The 19,329-nt window shown below is 40.5% G+C and overlaps 1 long non-coding RNA gene across 1 annotated transcript in view; it reads left to right on the forward strand.

The window, feature by feature from the left end:
* The first annotated feature begins 1,300 nt into the window (after positions 1–1,300).
* Positions 1,301–19,329, forward strand: part of LOC130361613 (uncharacterized) — a 30,801-nt gene continuing 12,772 nt past the window's right edge. The window contains exon 1 of the long non-coding RNA XR_008891083.1: positions 1,301–1,736. This is a non-coding gene — a long non-coding RNA (uncharacterized LOC130361613). The remainder of the gene's footprint in view (positions 1,737–19,329) is intronic.

Below are 19,329 nucleotides of genomic sequence, written 5' to 3' on the forward strand. Positions count from 1 at the left end.
CCTCACACCCCAACACCACAAGTCCTTTCAATATATCAGAATAACAGAAGTACGGCACTCACCTGGCTTTTGACTAAGATTTTCAGACAGGTGCAGGACAAAGCATACAACACAACAGGGGCATAACAGGCTTCAGCCATTTCACACCTCTCAGGTACTTCTTCCGGCCAATATATTGATGCAGACCTAGTACACCTTCATGGCAATAGTATTATCCAATAGCAGTGACTTATTTCAGAAGGATAATGTGCCAGCCTTACTGCAGAAATTATTCGTGAATGGTTTGAGGAACATAAGAAAGAGTTTAAAGTGTCAACCTGGCCTCCAAAATCAAATTTAGTTATAAGGGTCCTTAATAATAACTTGATTACAGGGTGTCCATTGCTGGGATATCCAGTGTTTAGCTATAATCTTTAAAGTAATCTGGATGCAAGATTTATGTGAAATCCCTCCCACGACAACTGTGCTGAATTTATTTAGAGGTGCACACGTTTCAATAAATCAAACTCATCTAGGGCTGCCCATGTGGCAGCATGGGAAATCTACACCAGCTGCAAGCTAGCATAGATTTCCACTATACTTTGTGCTAGTTACTGATGTAAAACATAGTAAATAAGGTGGGTCACTGTAGCCACTTACCCATGTGCCACAAAACTCCACCTACTTTTTTCAAAAGTGTCAGGCTTAGCTTAAAGGGGCCAAAAGTTCACCAATCTCTCTTCAAAAAATACATGTGCAAATATGTGAGATTTTTTTTTACCGTCACCATCAGACACTTAAAAAATCCCCTCCATTGTAAAGCATAAAGCAATATCAACACAAAATATTTTGTTATTTTTGGAACCTGTAGCAAATGATCATATCTATTGCTCCCCAAATGTAAATCTGCTCCAAACTTGACTTAATGTACAGTGGCATAGAAGAACACATTTAGACAAAAAGAACCTGGAGGGCCTTACATATTTTCGCCTCATAGCACATTCACTTCTAATTATTTCTTTTTTGTTTTACTCATTTACAGAGTTACGTATTGTTTACATTTTTGCAATCTCCCACTGGTTAGCTGGTGTGCAATATCCTGACCATTTTTGAACCCTTGAACTGTCAGCCAAAGAAGGGCTTCTAAGAGGGCTGCCATCTGAACCATGTTAAGAGGCGAGGAATAGCTTTCTTTTAATGACACGCCTTTCTCCTTAACAGTTGTTGGGAGATTAAAATAATCTAGGTGGATAAAATACGTTAAAGCCTGCTCGCTCTCCAGCTAATAGAGAAGAGGCCTGGGCTTTAAGTTTACATTTGCACATAGTCTGCATGAAACCCCCCAAAATATCATGTGCTTCTCCATTATTTTTTTATGAATGCCATCTCGACGTGAAGCCTGCTCTTGACCCCCCTTAATGTACTGTCCACCCTGTTTAGTCATCAGGTGCTGACATTCTGAGTTACAGCCATATTAATTGCTTGATAAAAGCTATAATCCCTTCTCTTTGAAGCCCTAGGCTGATTTTTAGGCAGCACTTCAAAAGCTGCACACAACTAAAGAGGCAAATTTCCTACCGCACAGAACATTAGAATTTATCCTATCTACATCACACACATTTGTGTGTTCAGCAAATAGTGTAACACGGCTCTGTTACAAACGTTTTTTTTTTTCTTTCTTTTTTTTTTTTTGCAAGGACCTGCATTGTGCTATTTATAACATGTGATCTCATCTGGAGATGATTATATACATTCAGGTAAGATCTCTTTTGCTTTCGACATCTTTGATGCTAAACTGATCTTCCATAACCAATAGGTTTTTACCATATTTCACTATAAAGCCCTATTTTCTTTCCCAAGATCGGATCTACTGGGCCCTGTTTGGTTGGAATATTTGTGTTTCGCCCTGTATCATACTTTATGTTTTTGACAAATACCTGGCAGGGCATTAAACATTAATATAATATAATTCCTGTGCTGTCTGGCTGGGCAACTGTTGCAGGCTTAAAAAAAGTCTGCCTCTCTACAGTCCTGACAGCTTCATATATTCTGCCTATGTAATTCATTTTGGAAGCGTCTACAGAAAACAGTTCAGGCTTTAGGCACTGTCTGTTTGGAGGTCTATTCACTTTTGTGCTGTAGACTTAGTTATGAAGGTATCTGCCAAATATTTCTAGCACGAGGCGGGAAGGGAAGGTTAAAATTATTGGAGATCAAAGGGGTGTTTTTTTTGTTCAGTCCAATGAGACTGTGTTCACTTCCACTGCCCAGAATTTCAATGCCATGTCAAGATTTGTGTAGATGCCATTCATTTACATTAGTGCAAGGCCAACATGCATCCTTTCCAAAAGCAGCCAGCTCTGCATGGAGTATGTGAGAACAGACAAAGGGAATTTTTTACATTTCTTTAATTCATTAAAAAAGAATGAATGTCAATAACAGAGGTCGCTGGGCATTTTCTAAATCCTACATATGCCATGTTAGAAGACAAATGAACCCAAACTCACAGAGTCCTTTTATTCCACACTACCTTAACTGTTTATTTAAAGTGGTTCACCCAGTTGAACATTCCAGCTTGTATCTTCTTCTTTATTGAGAGGTCATGACTTGTAATAGCTGAAATAAATATACACAACCTCTGAGAATCCTGTGCCATCAGTGTGCTTGTTAGCTTACTGTAAGGACAGGGTGGAGGGGGGGGGGGGGGCTGCAATGGGCAAAAAGCATCTTGACTGAATATAATGCCACGCATTTGTCTTTAGAAAAATAATTTAACAAACCGCATTCAATGGCCATATGAGATTTATTTCAATAGACCCAACTGCAGAAATAAGAACCTAGAATTTATGTGCCAAGAATAGCACTGATCGTTTGGTAAGGGCTAATAAAAATATAAACACCAGGATATCCAGCAAAAGGGAAAAAAAAAAAAAGGTTTTTGTTAGGTAATGCCTAGAGAATTCATGAGCAACAGCGCCCTCTACATGCTGCCCGTTTAATAATTAATAAAATCTGCAACAATTCTAAGTGTTTGCATGTGTTTCACAGGTAAAACAAACACACATGGGGCTTGTCATGATGCAACTGCACTTTGAACTTATGTCGCTCATAAGTTAGAAACTGTGAACAGCAAAATCTAACACACGGATGTTAGCAGCCTTTTTTTTTTTTTTGCATTTTGACATGTGCAAATAATATTTCCAATACTGGTTAGAATGACATATTAAACGGAAGTAGGTGTTCATTATCAACACCAGTAAAGACCTTTGTGCATATTTATGCATCTATATGTCTTGTCCTATGTTTGTGCGTGTAAGATTTGGTGCTAATGTAAACATGGGTTAACTCACCTCTGTATATATGTCTAAAATTTTAAGAATGAAACATAATTCAGAATGGTAAACATTAGACAAAAAAAAAAAACATGCTTTCTTGCATAAACATCTTCTAATATAACATTACAAGATTCTATTGTAGGTAAGAGTTAAATTGTATTCTATTGTATGGAAGTCGTTGATTGTTCCTTTCTTCTATTAACAGCCCAGCCACTACTTTTTAATGAATCCTGACCAATGGTTACTAGTTAAGTGTTTTACTGATAATTACAGTTTATCAATGCTCACTACATTTCAAAGTGCATTCACAAAGAAACTTGAATCAATTTTAGCCCACTGTGTTGTGTCTAAATCCTGCTGAAGACCAGATAATGACAATCTTAGATGTTTCACTTGCACATATAATTGAAAGTTGAATTTAGTGGTAATTCTTTATTCTTTGTTTACTCATTTATCTAAATGTATTTATTTATTTATTTATGTATTTATTTATATTTTACAAATGATGGAGAATGATAGGTGTTCAGCTATTATAATCAGTTTAATTAGTATGTAAAATAAAAAAATTATCATTATAATGTTTATTATATTGTTTTCATTTCATTTGTTTATTTATTTATTTATTATTACACAAGAAATGCAATATTTTTCTTTCCAAGCACATCCCGATCTATAGGTTAAACAACATCCTTCGCTGACATTGCTGCAAAGTAAAAATAGAGGATTTTACTATTATAATATATATTTTTTTATTATTGTAGCATTTATTGTATTTATAGTAATAATGCATTTATTGTTTTTAGTTTTAAGAACTGGTGTTTTAAAGAAGTAGGCTTAAGCTACAGTTCATCTCTCAGCACCCACAGAGCCAGCTAAATATTGTTGCTATCTAATCCCCCTATTAATATCGGGCAGAAATTTTAATCAATATTAACTTGTTTAATGTTTGGATCTTCCAATCTTGGAATCGGCGACGGTGGTCACGATAGTGTTAAACCATACAGTGCAATGTTAGGACAATACAGCAGCAGTTCCTTGTATCACTTTGTTCATCTGAAGAGCAAATTAAAGTAGTGAAAGACTAGTGAAAATCATTGTTTCCCCTGCTCTTTGCTTGTGACTGCTGTAATCATCAAGGCTGATTTACAAATGCAGCCTTGAAGGTTTCTCAGCTTCCTGCAGTGTAGAAGACTGTTACTTTGGCACTCACACTCATGCCTTTGTAATCACCACTCAAAAAAAACTGTGCCCTGGTACTTCCAATTCCCAGTCTCTTGATTGAACACCTCATTCTGTGCTAACAAGGTGTCCAAGGTTTGTGAACGCAGACCGCAGTCAGAAAATTGTTAATGGTTTTGCTCATTAAAAGTTGCTCTACTAGTTTTGATAATTTGGTTACTCTGTAAATTGCAGTTTGATTTTTTTTTCTTTTATTTTAGTTGATAGGATGATGATAACATTTAAAGCCAACAAAAGAACAACAGCGCTTAGTATACTGCCGGGTTTATTGTAGTGTTCTTCTTTTGACATAGTTGAATGGTGTAAGGAAAACATAGCAAAATGGGAGAACAAGTCATAGATTATTAGTAGATATAGAAAAAAGTGAAAACCTATATATAGTGGAAAACCTCTCTCTTAAGGAAGACCACTCCCTTACCCAGTCCAGATTTTCAGTTTGAAAATTATTCTAGGTATTCTTTAAGAAGACCACCTCCCTAGAAGACTGCTTTTTCAAGCAGTTTTCGGTGGTCGTCTCAAAGAGGTTTCACTGTATTATTGTTTTCAAATCAATATCAATATGACACAAACAAGACAGGTTGTTATTTAGATTCATATTTTGGTTATTATCATCCTTGGTATCAAAATGTAATATTTATACTGAATTCTTTGATTTTAGTTCGGCATTGGCATTATACAATGCAGCAAATTCTGTTTTAGAACTTGTTTATTAATTTATTTTATATTCTAATGCTTTTGTAATGTCTTTAAGAATTTTTAGGCCTCCTTTTTTTCTCCTTGTTTGTAAATTCGTAAATAAAAAATGGAATTGTGCTTTTATATCATTACAAGTCTTTTTAATGGCCTTTTTTAATTTGCAAAATTAAAAACATTAAGTTAACTGATGTATTTAATGTCCTATAGAGAATACTAGGGGGAAAAACACCTGAAAAATTACCACACCTAGATGCGCGCCTTGAAAAAATGTTACAGACCCCAAAAATGTGTGAAAAAAATACTGCTTTGTTTGTAGTATGTGTTTGTAGTATGTTTTTACTATATATAGTATATTTTTACTATATATATTATAGACTTTACTGTAACATCTAACTATAGAAAAAAATATGCAAATAAAAATCACAATTTAAAAGCAAAAAAAGCTTAATAAAAAACATCCTTTTTCTGATAAACTCTGCACTTAAAACATAATGATGGTGAAAGCTCATTGTGTCTGTATTCCATAGATGGATATAATTTGCTAACTTTTGTACTAATATATCTTATTTAGTGTGGATATACCCATGGAAGATAAAATCAACCTTTTGGTGCTTTTTTTTATTTTTATTTATTTTTTTTGCAGCAAGAGCTTATGTTAAAGTCTATACTAATATATAAAATGCACTTCATACCAAGTGTTTTAATTTGTGGCGTTTTGGTGGCATCTTTTGAACCACAGACGTTTTTCAGAATACACCCTGCTGTGAGTATTGCATTTTTTCTGGCACGTTTCCCATAGGCATTTGTGTAACAAAAAAGAAAAAAAAATGTACTGTACGAAATCACACTGAATAAAAAATGCCTCCAAAACACCAGTAAAAATACAACATGAAAATATATGATACATTTAAACAATTGCTGACGTTTTATATGAGGGGGCCCCAAACGAGTGATTTCTGCTGTGAAGTTTTAACTGAACTTTATAAACAAGGGGAAATGAGCTGCAACGACTTAGGCCAAACCACTAGGTATTCAATGAAACAAACAAGCAAGGTAATATTATTAATCTATAACACAAAATGCCCTTGAAATACAAAGTGTCATATAATCTATTGTATCACTTGCAACTTCATAGCATGAAATACAAGAGCTCTGATTGTTAATATGATTTTAGGATTAACTTGAAATTCTGCAGGCAGAAACATAATCTGTGTTCTACTGTATAAGATGCTTAATACGCAAATTGTGTTTCAGCATGGTTACATCACACATTGTAGCTGATGAGCTGTAAAGTGAACAAACATGTTATTTCAAGCTTTTCATGTTGGGAACGGATTACTTGCCTGAACTGTGATATATATATATATATATATATATATATATATATATATATATATATATATATATAATCTTTAAATCAACAAGCTACAAAATGAGTGTAAAAAACATTTACAAGTAACATAGTATCTTAAGGAATCAGTGTCTAAGGATACATACAGTTAATGCTTTTCTTGTATGGGACTATTTGGTAAATGAGTTAATATTCTGGCTGTTTAAGATTTTCTTTTATATTCAAGATTAGTAAAATATTATATGATAGTGATGTGCAGTGTACAATATGAAGGGCTCCATATTCTATAAATAAATAAACACACTGAAGGGGAATATGTGTTTATTATAATTCTTTTTAAAATTATATAAATATATATATATATATATATATAATAAAGTTTGTTTGTTTTGCATTGCAGAAGCTAAATTTGAGTAAAAATGATAAATAAGTCAAATATTTTTATGCATCAAACTAGTGGGCTAGCGCTCTGAGCTTCTGTAGAAATATGTCCAGTCTGAAGTTTAATGCCCTGTGCTAGAAAGTAAAGGAAAACAAAGAATAAGTTGCTGCTTCTGCATCAGTGAACTCCAGTCCTCCAGTCCGTTTGGTGCATTTGCAGCATAAAATGATCTCTATAAGCTTTGTGCCCAAGGATAAAATCAATGCAGGGGGAACACTTGTATTTTACTGGTCCATGTGTGCATGTAGAGCACCTGAAATCAAATGATAAATAAGATTCAGAATTAAATTACTTCTAATACATTGTAGCAGAAAGGATACAATAAAGCAACACATATCCTATGTCATGAATACAGGACAAATATAAAATACCGTAATCACTGATCATAAAATGTTATATCTGGGAAACAAATGTAGGTTTGGATATTTTCTAGTTTCTTCAAATATATTAAAGTCCAATTTCAATACTCTTATAAAATAATAATTTTACATGTTATATTTGTGTTGTATTTCTTCTTCTTTTTATTTTTTTAATGTCCATTCTGATTGTTTTTCATACTGTTAGCCAGTTCAGTACCAGCTGATAGCAGGTGTATATTAGCCTGTGATTTAGCTGTGCAATAGTACTAGTAGCTTATGGACGGGGGATCAAACGGCTCCATATTCTAGAGGATCAATCACCGCAGTTATGTCACACTAAGAATATGTCACACTAAAAACAAGACATGGGTCAAATACTTTGTTTGCACTTAAAATAGAAGAGTGGTGCTGATCAATTATTGGGGTTGAGAGTAAACTTTGCACTAACTTGATGAAGTAGGAATGAAATACATTGATGGATAGATAGATAGAAAGATAGAAATAGATAGAATTAGATAGATAGATAGATAGATAGATAGATAGATAGGTGAATAAATAGAGTGATTGATACATAGATAATGAGATGGATAGATAAATAAATAAATAGATATTGTAGATTGATATATATGAAATAGATTGATATATTAATAGATACTGTAGATAAAAATAGATATGAGATAGATAGATAGATCATAGCTAGATAGATAGAAAACTCCAAGAGAGCAGCACTCCTAGGTTCCATGCAGCAGTGATAGGGTGCGTCCAGTTGCTATAGATCCTGGTTACGAATCCCTCCACATAGAAAACGAACGGCAACCGCACTCCCACATGTTGCAAAAAAAGGTGGTCTTTATTCACACAAACGTGAAAATGGCATTTTCACGTTTATGTGAATAAAGACCACCTTTTTTTGCAACATATGGGAGTGCGGTTGCCGTTCGTTTTCTAGATAGATAGATAGATAGATATTGGCAAAATCTGGCAAAATTCTGCCAACTTCACATTCTGAGAATTAGCAGGCATGCAAACTTACAATACTATTATGATAAAACAATCCCGGATCTAAAGCGATTGGAAAATGACACATTAGGTAAATAAGTAAAACATTTTATAAGCTGTACCAGCCATGTGTATTGAGAGTGTATTGTATTTCTATACCACTGAGTGAGCAAGTTATCCAGCCATCACTTGCTTAACCCAGATATAGGGAGCATAGTTAGAGGACTGATAAAAGTGTGGTGACAAAGTATTAGGACAGGTAGAATGATGATAGTAAGCCATGTGTGGTGTTTGATGCTTATGTAATGTATTATGGAAGTTTTAAGCCTCTCTGAAGAGGTGGGTTCAGTTTTTAATTGTTACTGATCATATCCTGGAGACCATTCCGGAGCACAGGTGCAGCACATGAGAAGTCTTTTATAGAGGAATGGAAGGTTGTGATCAATGAGGATGATAGAATCAAAAGATTAACAGAGTGGACACCTTGAGTAGAGTGATAAACAGAGATAAGAGAAGTAATACAAACAGGGGTAACATGGTGCAGAGCATTTTAGGGACTTGCGGGCAGCAGAAGTCATAGCAAAAGTAAAATAAAATATAAAAATATAAATATAATAAAGGAAAATAAACCTGGTTGCAGCTATCGGGATGGATTGAAGCCCAAGCACAGTTGCCAGACATACGGAAAATTTTAACAAAAATCCTACAAATGTGCAAATGTGTCAGCAAAAAAATATCCAATATGTTGAGTTTTTGTCACTTAAAGGGGAACTCCGTGGGAAACAAGTGAAAAACAAATGTTTTGTAATCCACTGGTGCCAGAAAGTTAAACAGATTTGTAAATGACTTCTATTTCAAAAACTTAATCCTTCCAGTACTTATCAGCTGCTGTATACCACAGATAAATTTGGGAATTTCTTTCCAGTCTGACAACAGTGCTCTCTGCTGACACCTCCGTCCGTGTCAGGAACTGTCCGGATTAAAAGCATATCCCCATAGAAAACCTTTCCTGCTCTGGACAGTTCCTGACATGGACAGAGGTGTCAGCAGAGAGAACTGTGGTCAGACAGAAAGAACTTCATAAATTTCTCTGAAGTATATCTGTAGTATACAAAAGCTGATAAGTATTAGAAGGGTTAAGATTGTTTAATAGAAGTAATTTACAAACCTGTTTAACTTTATGACATCAGTTGATTTGAAAATATTTTTTTCCCACCGGAGTTCCCCTTTAACTAATGTATAATAAATAAGCCTTAGGTCAATTTCACACTACAGTATTTTGCTGAGTACATCAGTATTTGTGAACCAAAATAGAAATGGAACCTAAACAGAAAAAAACTTTAGGAGAAAATTAGTATTTGTTCTATGTTTTGGACCCACTCTTAGATTGGATTTAAAGTATTGATGCAAAATACTGATTAAAAATACAGTCATGTAAAAGTGGACTGAGGCTGTTTGCATCCATAAGATATCTACCCCATGCTCCCCATAATCTTATTCATTCAATAGGTGAAAGGAAGACAATCTGCTACAAAACACTACTAACAATGGTTCCTTTTATGACAGATATTGTGAAACCTATAGTGAAATATCTATGTGGATTCTCATTGGTGGTATCTAGGGATGAGCGAATCGAATCTGATGAATCCGAATTCGCTACGAATTTCAGGAAAAATTCAATTCACACCGAATGCAAATATTTCTTCAATAAACTGCATTTAGTGCAGTCCAGGCTCCAGGGCATCTAAAATGGCGGATCCACATGTGAGGACATAGGGCAAGGAATCCTGGGAACGTGGGAACAAGGGTAAGCGGGGTGACCCTGAATCACATGGAGCATGCAGCCTATCAGCAGCCAGCCACCCCTGTGATGTCACAGCCCTATATTATCAGCAGCCATCTTGCAGCCAGTCACTTGAGCCTTTTATTGCAGAGAGAGAGGGACAGACAGCACTGTGTGTTGCACAGAAAAGCATTTTTACAGTAGCGATTCACCTCCCAGTCACATCAGCGTTCTGTTGCAAAGAGAGAGAGATAGAGAACAGTGTGAGTTGCACAGAAAAGCAATTTTGGGTGTAGTACAAAGCGACTGTATGCTGCAGCACTGGTGTGTACTGCTGGTGTTGTACACAAATATTGTTGTAAGTGTACTGTAGCGCATTGTCCTCCCCTCATAAGTGCATACCACATACGTACATCTTAGGTGCACTATTTTGTTCCTTGTAACGCCGAGCGCTCCGGGTCCCTGCTCCTCCCCGGAGCGCTCACGTTGTTCTCCTGTTCGCAGCGCCCCGGTCAGACCCGCTGACCGGGTGCGCTGCGATAATGTCCCCAGCCGGGATGCGATTTGCGATGCGAGACGCCCCCGCTCGCGGTGCGCATCCCGACCTGCTTACCAGACTCGTTCTCCATCTGTGCTGTCCCGGCGCGCACGGGCCCGCTCCCTAGGGCGCGCGCGCGCTGGGTCTTTGCGGTTTAAAGGGCCGGTGCGCCACTGATTGGCGCATGGGTTTTAATTAGTGTCTTCACCAGTGCACTTCCCTATAATACCTCACTTACCCTGCACTTCCTTGCCGGATCTTGTTGCCATTGTGCCAGTGAAAGCGTTCCTTGTGTGTTCCTAGCCTGTGTTCCAGACCTCTTGCCGTTGCCCCTGACTACGATCCTTGCTGCCTGCCCTGACCTTCTGCTACGTCCGACCCTGCTCTTGTCTAATCCCTTGTACCGCGCCTATCTCAGCAGTCAGAGAGGTTGAGCCGTTGCCGGTGGATACGACCTGGTTGCTACCGCCGCTGCAAGTCCATCCCGCTTTGCGGCAGGCTCTGGTGAAAACCAGTAGCAACTTAGAACCGGTCCACCGACACGGTCCACGCCAATCCCTCTCTGACACAGAGGATCCACCTCTAGCCTGCCGAATCCTGACATTCCTGTTAAAGTCTTAAGGGCCTAGATACTGTGAAAGGCCAACCAAGAGTACACACCTGCTGAGATTGTAGACAAATACTGTTTTAAGCATAGTGGAGCACATTGTCCTCCCCTCATAAGTGCATACCACATACGTACATCTCAGTGGTGTACTATTTTGTTCCTGCTAAAGTCTTCAGGGACTAGATACTGTGAAAGACCAGCCAAAAATACACACCTGATGGTGTTGTAGACAAATACTGTTTGAAGCGTACTGGAGCGCATTTTCCTTCCTCTCATAAGTGCATAGCACAAACATAAATCTAAGTGGTGTACTATTTTGTTCCTGTTAAAGTCTTAAGGGCCTAGATACTGTGAAAGGCCAGACAAAAGTACACACTGGCTGGTGTTGTACACAATTAATGTTTTAAGCTTACTGGAGCGCATTGTCTTTCCCTCATAAGTGCATACCACATATGTACAACTAAGTGGTGTACTATTTTGCTCCTGTTAACGTCTTAAGGGCCTACAAACTGTGAAAGGCCAGCCAAAAGTACACAACTGATAGTGTTGTAGAGAAATACTTTTTTAAGCGCACTGGAGCGCATTGTGCTCCTCTCATAAGTGCATATCACATACGTACATCTCAGTGGTGTACTATTTTGTTCCTGTTAAAGTCTTAAGGACCCAGATACTGTGAAAGGCCAGCCAAAAGTACACACCTGCTGGTGTTGTAGACAAATACTGTTTTAAGCGTACTGGAGCGCATTGTCCTCCCCTCATAAGTGCATACCACATACATAAATCTAAGTGGTGTACTATTTTGTTCCTGTTAAAGTCTTAAGGGCCTAGATATTGTGAAAGGCTAACCAAAAGTACACACCTTCTGGTGTTGTAGACAAATACTGTTTTAAGCGTAGTGAGGCGCATTGTTCTCCCATCATAAGTGCATATCACATACGTACATCTCAGTGGTGTACTTTTTTGTTCACGTTAAAGTCTTCAGGACCTAGATACTGTGAAAGGCCAGCCAAAAGTGCACACCTGCTGGTGTTGTAGACAAATACTGTTATAAGCTTATTGTCCTCCCCTCATAAGTGCATACCACATACATAAATCTAAGTGGTGTACTATTTTGTTCCTGTTAAAGTCTTAAGGGCCTAGATACTGTGAAAGGCAAACCAAAAGTACACACCTTCTGGTGTTGTAGACAAATACTGTTTTAAGCGTAGTGGAGCGCATTGTCCTCCCCTCATAAGTGCATACCACATATGTACATGTCAGTAATGTACTTTTTTGTTCATGGTAAAGTCTTCAGGGCCTAGAGACTGTAAAAGGCCAGCCAAAAGTACACACCTGCTGGTGTTGTTGACACATACTGTTTTAAGCGTAGTGGAGCTCATTATCCTCCCCTCATATGCATACTAAGTATGTCAGGCAGAGAAGTGCCAGGACATGTCCAGAGTAGTTGAAGAGGCCTAAATTCATCAGGCAGAGGTCACAGCAGACGAGAAGTGAGTGGCAGCATATGAGAGGCCTGAGTTCCCGGTATCAGCTAGAGATCATGTCTCGACCAGCAACCCATCTGCTGTCATTGATTGGTTAACATGGTCATCCACTTCATCACAAGTGACATCTGACACCCCCAGTCAACAGTCGGTGGGTTCCTCAGACACAACCCTCAGTTGGCATGGCCCGGGAGCAGTCCCTGTCCTATGCTGTTTCATCCCCCACAGAAGTATCTTATGCTGTGGGTTCAGCTCCTCTATTTAATAAGGACAATCTACTAGAGGACAGTTAGCAGTTACTGCCCAGGCAAGAAGTGGAGGAGACACCCGCCACTTCCTCCGCTAGGCAGGAACGTAGTGATGAGGAGAGTGATGTGGAAGGTGGTCTTGCCAGCATTCAGGGCCCTGAAGTAGATACTGTTTAGGAACCTGAGGAAGACATCAGTGATGTGCAGACACAACTCGATGATGATTAAGCCAATCGCACTTGGGAGCCGTGTGCAGAAGGGGCTTCATCATCATCAGGAGAAGAGGGTTGCAGGTTGCCCATGAGGCTGCAGCTGAACAAGCAAGGTGGTAGCATGGTTGTCAGTCAGCATGGTGCAAAAGTGGAAAGTCTGGAGCCAAACATGCCCGGGGTAGACGGCCTGCTTCGCAGCAAACTACCTTCTCGGGAGGTAGTGGAACAAGGGTTCCTGGAGTCAGCAGCAATAGCAATAAATCAGAGGACTGATGGTGGGAAAATAAGCTACTCGGCGGTGTGGCAGCTTTTCAGACGGAGGATGTTAACCTGGACAGATGCGCGAAGTTTCGGCAGAAGATGAAGCGTGGCCAGGGTCCCAATTTGGGCACCACATTACTGTGTCAATATATGCTTTGTCACCATAAAGCGGCCTGGGAGAACCATGGCTCCGATTTGGTGGTCCTGTCTGCTGCATCACCAAGTGGCCGCTCCCTGTTTCAGGCAGCCAATTCTTCACCACCTCAGCCGAAAGGAGCTGTGTGTCATACCCATCTTCTGTTGCTCCAGATGCTCCTGCTCCTCCTACTTCAAGTCAGTCATTTTACCAGCAATCCATCAACAAAGCCATGTCCAAGAGACATGCGCCCACTCATTCAATGGTGCATGTGCTCCTGTCCACTTTGCTGTGCTGCATTCCCTCCCTTTTCAAGTGGTTGACTCTGCACCTTTCTCATGGCTTGTGCCGAGCTGAGGTGGAGAGTCCCAAGCCATCATTTCTTTGCAAAAAAAAGGCAGTACCAGCCGTGCACAATTTTGGGGAACAGAAGGTTGGCCTGTCCTTGAGCCTGTTGGTGTGTCCCAATGTGCACGTCAGCGCCGACGTGTGGAGTTGTAACTACGGTCAGGAACAATAAATGTCATTTGTGGCCCACTGGGTGAATATGGTTCCTGCACAGCCACAACAGCAACTTGGACAGGTCATCCTGCTTCTGCCTCCATGCTCTCAGGATATTGGTCCTTTGACAGTGTGTGACTCCGCCTCCTCATCCCCCACCATGTGCTCAGCCTCCCCTGCACAGACAAGTCTCAGTGCCCCTCCAGCATACCATCTGTTCAGGGCACGGCAGTGTCATGCTTTTCTTTACATGGGTTGCCTTGGCAAATGGAGTCACACAGGGGAGGAACTGCTAAAAGCCATTGATCAAGAAATCGAATCATGGTTTACTCCACGAAAACTGGAAATGTGAACCATGGTGACCGACAACAGAAAGAAGATTTTGTCTGCGCTGCAACAAGAAAGTCTGAGACATGCGCTCTGAATGGCACACGTGTTCAATCTGATTGCCAAGCAGTTCCTGAAAGTTTCCCCCCATCTGTAAGACATCCTAACAATGGGAAGGATACATGCACTTCAGTCACTCGTACACCACAAAGCACATCCTCTTTGAGGATGCAGCGTCAGAATGTTATCCCCCAACATAGTCTGATTTGTGATCTTTCCACACGTTGGAATTCCACCTGCCATATGTTGGACCCTTTGAGGAAGCCACATTATTTGTCACTTGCCAGGATTACGGGATGAACAATGTCATTCCATTGCTTCATCTACTACAACACATGTTGAAAATGTTAGCTGGTCAGGACACTGGAGACATAGTGCCTACATCTCACGGCCACATGAGCCCTGTGGGGGCTGAACTGGAGGAGGAGGGGGGGAGGGGCACAGTGGAACACAGTTTATGTTTTGCAAGATGGGCATTTTTTCTAGTCATCAGACAGGAGTGGAGGAGCAGGAGGAGCTAGAGTGGCTAGAGGGTTATGAGGAAGGTGAGACAGGGGACCCAGACACACCGTAGCAATATGTAGTGGAGATGAGGGCAGGGAGTCCCTCCTAGTTACTTGCACAAATGGCACGATGCATGCTTACTTGCTTGCATAGCGTCCACCAAATTGTCACCATTCAGCAGCGGGATGACTTCTGGCTCTCCACCTTATTGGACCCTCGCTACCATCATAAAATGTGGACCTTTCTTACACCCACTGAGAGGGAGGACAAACTGACGTGCTACAGAGACATGCTATGTAGTCAGTTGGCTGATGCCTATCTGCGCCATTGTCCATCCTCTCTCAGGTCTGACTTGGGGGGCCCTCTGCGCTCACCTTCCACTGCCATGGTTGCTGGGGAGGGGTGGGATGGCAGAAGCATTACCAGCTCCATCAGTAGCAGAGTCCACAGCCGCTGATGAGTAGCTTTCTTCGCCCGCATAGTGAAGAAACTCATCAGCAGCAGGTAGACCTGGAGCAGGGTGGTATACCTTGACATGACCATGTCAACACATCTTGAAGATCCACTGGACTTCTGGGCAGCCAAACTTGATTTGTGGCTGCAATTAGCAGAGTTTTCCCTGGAAAAGCTGCCCTGCCCAGCCAGTAGTGTGCCATAAGAGTGGGTGTTTAGTGCGGCAGGGCTATAGTAACACCAAGGAGAACTCGTCTGTCCATCAAAAATGTGCAGAGACTGACCTTTGTGAAGATGAATCAGGCATGGATCAGCCAGGATTTCCACCCACCAATGCTTGATGCATCAGAGTAGATTGACCATGATGCCACACCAACACTTCACAAATATGGATAGTGCAAAACATATTTAAGGTGCTTCACCCCAGTTACAGACATTCCTCGGCATCAGACCACAAGTAAGTATTGAGGATATGCATTAGCTAAAATTTAACATTTTTTTTAGGATAAAATGTATGTTCCCCATCAAAGGTGTTCAAAAAATACCATGTGGAAGATGGAAGGGAACAATGTATGGTCCATTGTAACCGGTGGGGGTAAAAACTTCCTCTGTAAGGCCCTACTCTCGCATTGTCAATTCCCTTCTTGGCAACTGTTATTCGTTCTTAAAAAGGGTGGCCCCACACAGGAACCTTTCCCTATTTCCCCCTACAAACACTGCCATTTCCCAGGGTTTTTAGGTGGAAATAGAGAGAGTTTCCTGTATGGGGCCACCCTTTTTAGGGTGAGTAACACTTGTCAAGTCGGGTTTTAATAGGGCGAGAGTAGGGCCTTACAGGGAGAGTTTTTACCCCCACCTGCTACAATGGACAAAACATTGTTTCCTTCCACCTTTTCAAGGAAAGTGTTACTCATCTTAAAAAGGGCAGCCCCGCACAGGAACCAAGGTGGCACATAGTGGTTTTTGCACACCTTTCCTTTTGTTTGATAAAAAAAAAAAAAAAAAAATTGGGTCCATATATTTTATCCTAAGCATATTATTAAAAGTTATGTTTTATGTAATGCATATCTTCAATACTTACTTGTGCACACTAACACTTTTACAAAAGAGGCAGTTTTCTTCTGCCTACCTTTCTCAGCTACTATTTTGATCCTGCCACCCTCCTGATGCCACACATCTGATGCCAAGTTCTTTTTTCACCCACCTTTGTCACTGGGTACTGGTATTGCCACCCACCGCATCACTCTTTCTCCGGGTCACTTTCAGGACTCCTGAATCTTCTGTTGCCACCATATGTTCTCCTCGTGCTCATGCCACCTCCAGGCTGTCTCATTCTGCCACTATATGTTCTCCTCATGCTGATGCCAGCTCCAGGCTGTCTCATTCTGCCAACATATGTTCTCCTCATGCTGATGCAGGTGCAGGCTGTCTCATTCTGCCACCATATGTTCTCCTCATGCTGGTGCCAGCTCCAAGCTGTCTTACACTGCCACGATATGTTCTCCTCATGCTGCTGTATCATTCAGCCACTATATGTTCTCCTTATGCTGCCGCAAACTCCAGGCTGTGTCATTCAGCCACTATATGCTGCCGCCGACTCCCGGCTGTGTCATTCAGCCCCTATATGTTCTCCTCATTCTGCCACAAAGTCCAGGCTGTGTCATTCAGCCTTCATATGCTGCGGCCAACTCCAGGCTGCGTCATTCAGACACTATGTGGTCTCCTCATGCTGCCGCAAACTCCAGGCTGTGTCATTAAGCCACTATTTGGTCTCGTCATGCTTCCACCACCTCCAGGCTGTGTCATTCAGCCACTATATGGTCTCTTCATGCTGCCGCCACGTCCACGCTTTGTCATTCAGCCACTATATGGTTTCCTCATGCTGCTGCCAACTCCAGGCTGTGTCATTCATCCACTATTTGGTCTCGTCATGCTTCCACCACCTCCAGGCTGTGTCATTCAGCCACTATATGGTCTCCTCATGCTGCCGCCACCTCCACGCTTTGTCATTCAGCCACTATATGGTTTCCTCATGCTGCTGCCAACTCCAGGCTGTGTCATTCAGCCACTACATGCTCTCCTCATGCTGCCGTCACCTCCACGTTGTGTCATTCAGCCACTATATATGTTCTACTCATGCTGCCACAAATTCCAGGCTGTCTCATTCAGCCACTATATGCTGCCACCAACTCCAGGCTGTGTCATTTAGCCACTATGTGGTCTCCTCATGCTGCCGCCAACTCCAGGCTGTGTCATTCAGCCACTATATGTTCTCCTCATGCTGCCGCAAACTCCAGGCTGTTTTATTCAGCCACTATATGCTACTGCTAACTCCAGGCGGAGTCATTCAGTCACTATATGTTCTCCTCATGCGGCTGCCACCCCCACGCTGTGTCATTCAGCCACTATATGGTCTCCTCATACTGATGTCACCTCCAGGCTCTGTCATTGTGCTGCTCTGTGACAGTGATTCTAATAGCGACACCTCTGATCTTCATGCCGTACTGAATAACAGTATTATTTCCCTAACCCAGCACACACCCTATGCGTGTTAGAGCAAGGAAAAGTGTTCTACACCCCTATTATGGCTCTCTGTAGGCCAGAAATAGCTGTTATCAACCCCTTCCCGACCCATGACATGCATGTACGTCATGGGTTGAGTGGGTGTACCTGACGGGGGCGCACGGGTCGGGTCCGTGTCATGACCGGGAAATGCTATCAGCTGTGGAAATCTGCTGGTAATGACGGACTTCGGCGATCATGCCGAGGTCCATCATTTAACTGGTTAAATACCGTAATCGTGTGGGGGGGGGGATGCTATGGGTTGCCAGGGAAGCACAAGGTCTTACCTGCTCCTCGGCATCTTCCCTGGCTCTATGATTGCTTAGGGCTAACTTAGCAATCAAGCACAGGTTTAATGGATCAATGTAATGCAATAGCATTACATTGATCTATGTAAGCCATCTGATGATGGATTATGATAGGCCCCTGGGGAAGCCAAAAAATGTGTATAAAAAAAATGTATAAAAATGTTTTTTAAATTATAAAAAAATCCCTAATAATTCAGATCACCCCCCCTTTTCCCATTTTTAAATAAAGCACACAAAAGCAAAAGCATAAAGCAAAAAGAAAAAAAAATACACATATTTGGTATCGCCGCCTGGGTAATTGTCCGACCTATTAAATTATTATGTTTCTGATCCTGCGTGGTGAACAGAGTAAGCACAAAAAAATTCCAAATTCCAAAATTGTTGATTTTTTGGTACATTACATCCCAAAATAAATGTAATAAAAAGTGATAAAAAAAAAGTTTTTTTTATATTTCAAGGTTTAATTATTTTTTTTGAACAATAAAACAAAACAAAAATTATTCAAGTTTGGTATCATTGGAATCATACTGACCCATACAGTAAATATGTCAGATTTACCGTACTTTGAATCCTGAAAAAATGATTGCCCTATAAAATTGTGCAATTTCATATTTTTTTCAATTTTGCCCTACATATAAATTTTTTTCTGGCTTTGTGATACATTATATGATAAAAAAAAAAGTGAATCATTGGAAATTCCAACTCGTCTTGCAGAAAATAAGCCCTAGAATGTAAGGAGGAAAAAACATGAGCCAGAAATCAAAATATGCTGGGTCATGAAGGGGCTAATAGCTATTCGACCGGAACAAATTTTTTGGAAAGTTCGGAGAATGGGCCGAATAAAATTTTTCAAAAATTCGCTCATCTTCAATGGTATCAGCCTATTTTTCTGACTGTCCAGCAAGTCAGTTTTGTCTTCAGTGTAATGCATAAGTACTGGCGAAG

Source organism: Hyla sarda, chromosome 3 (assembly GCF_029499605.1).
Source record: "Hyla sarda isolate aHylSar1 chromosome 3, aHylSar1.hap1, whole genome shotgun sequence".
Taxonomy (NCBI): Eukaryota; Metazoa; Chordata; class Amphibia; order Anura; family Hylidae; genus Hyla; species Hyla sarda.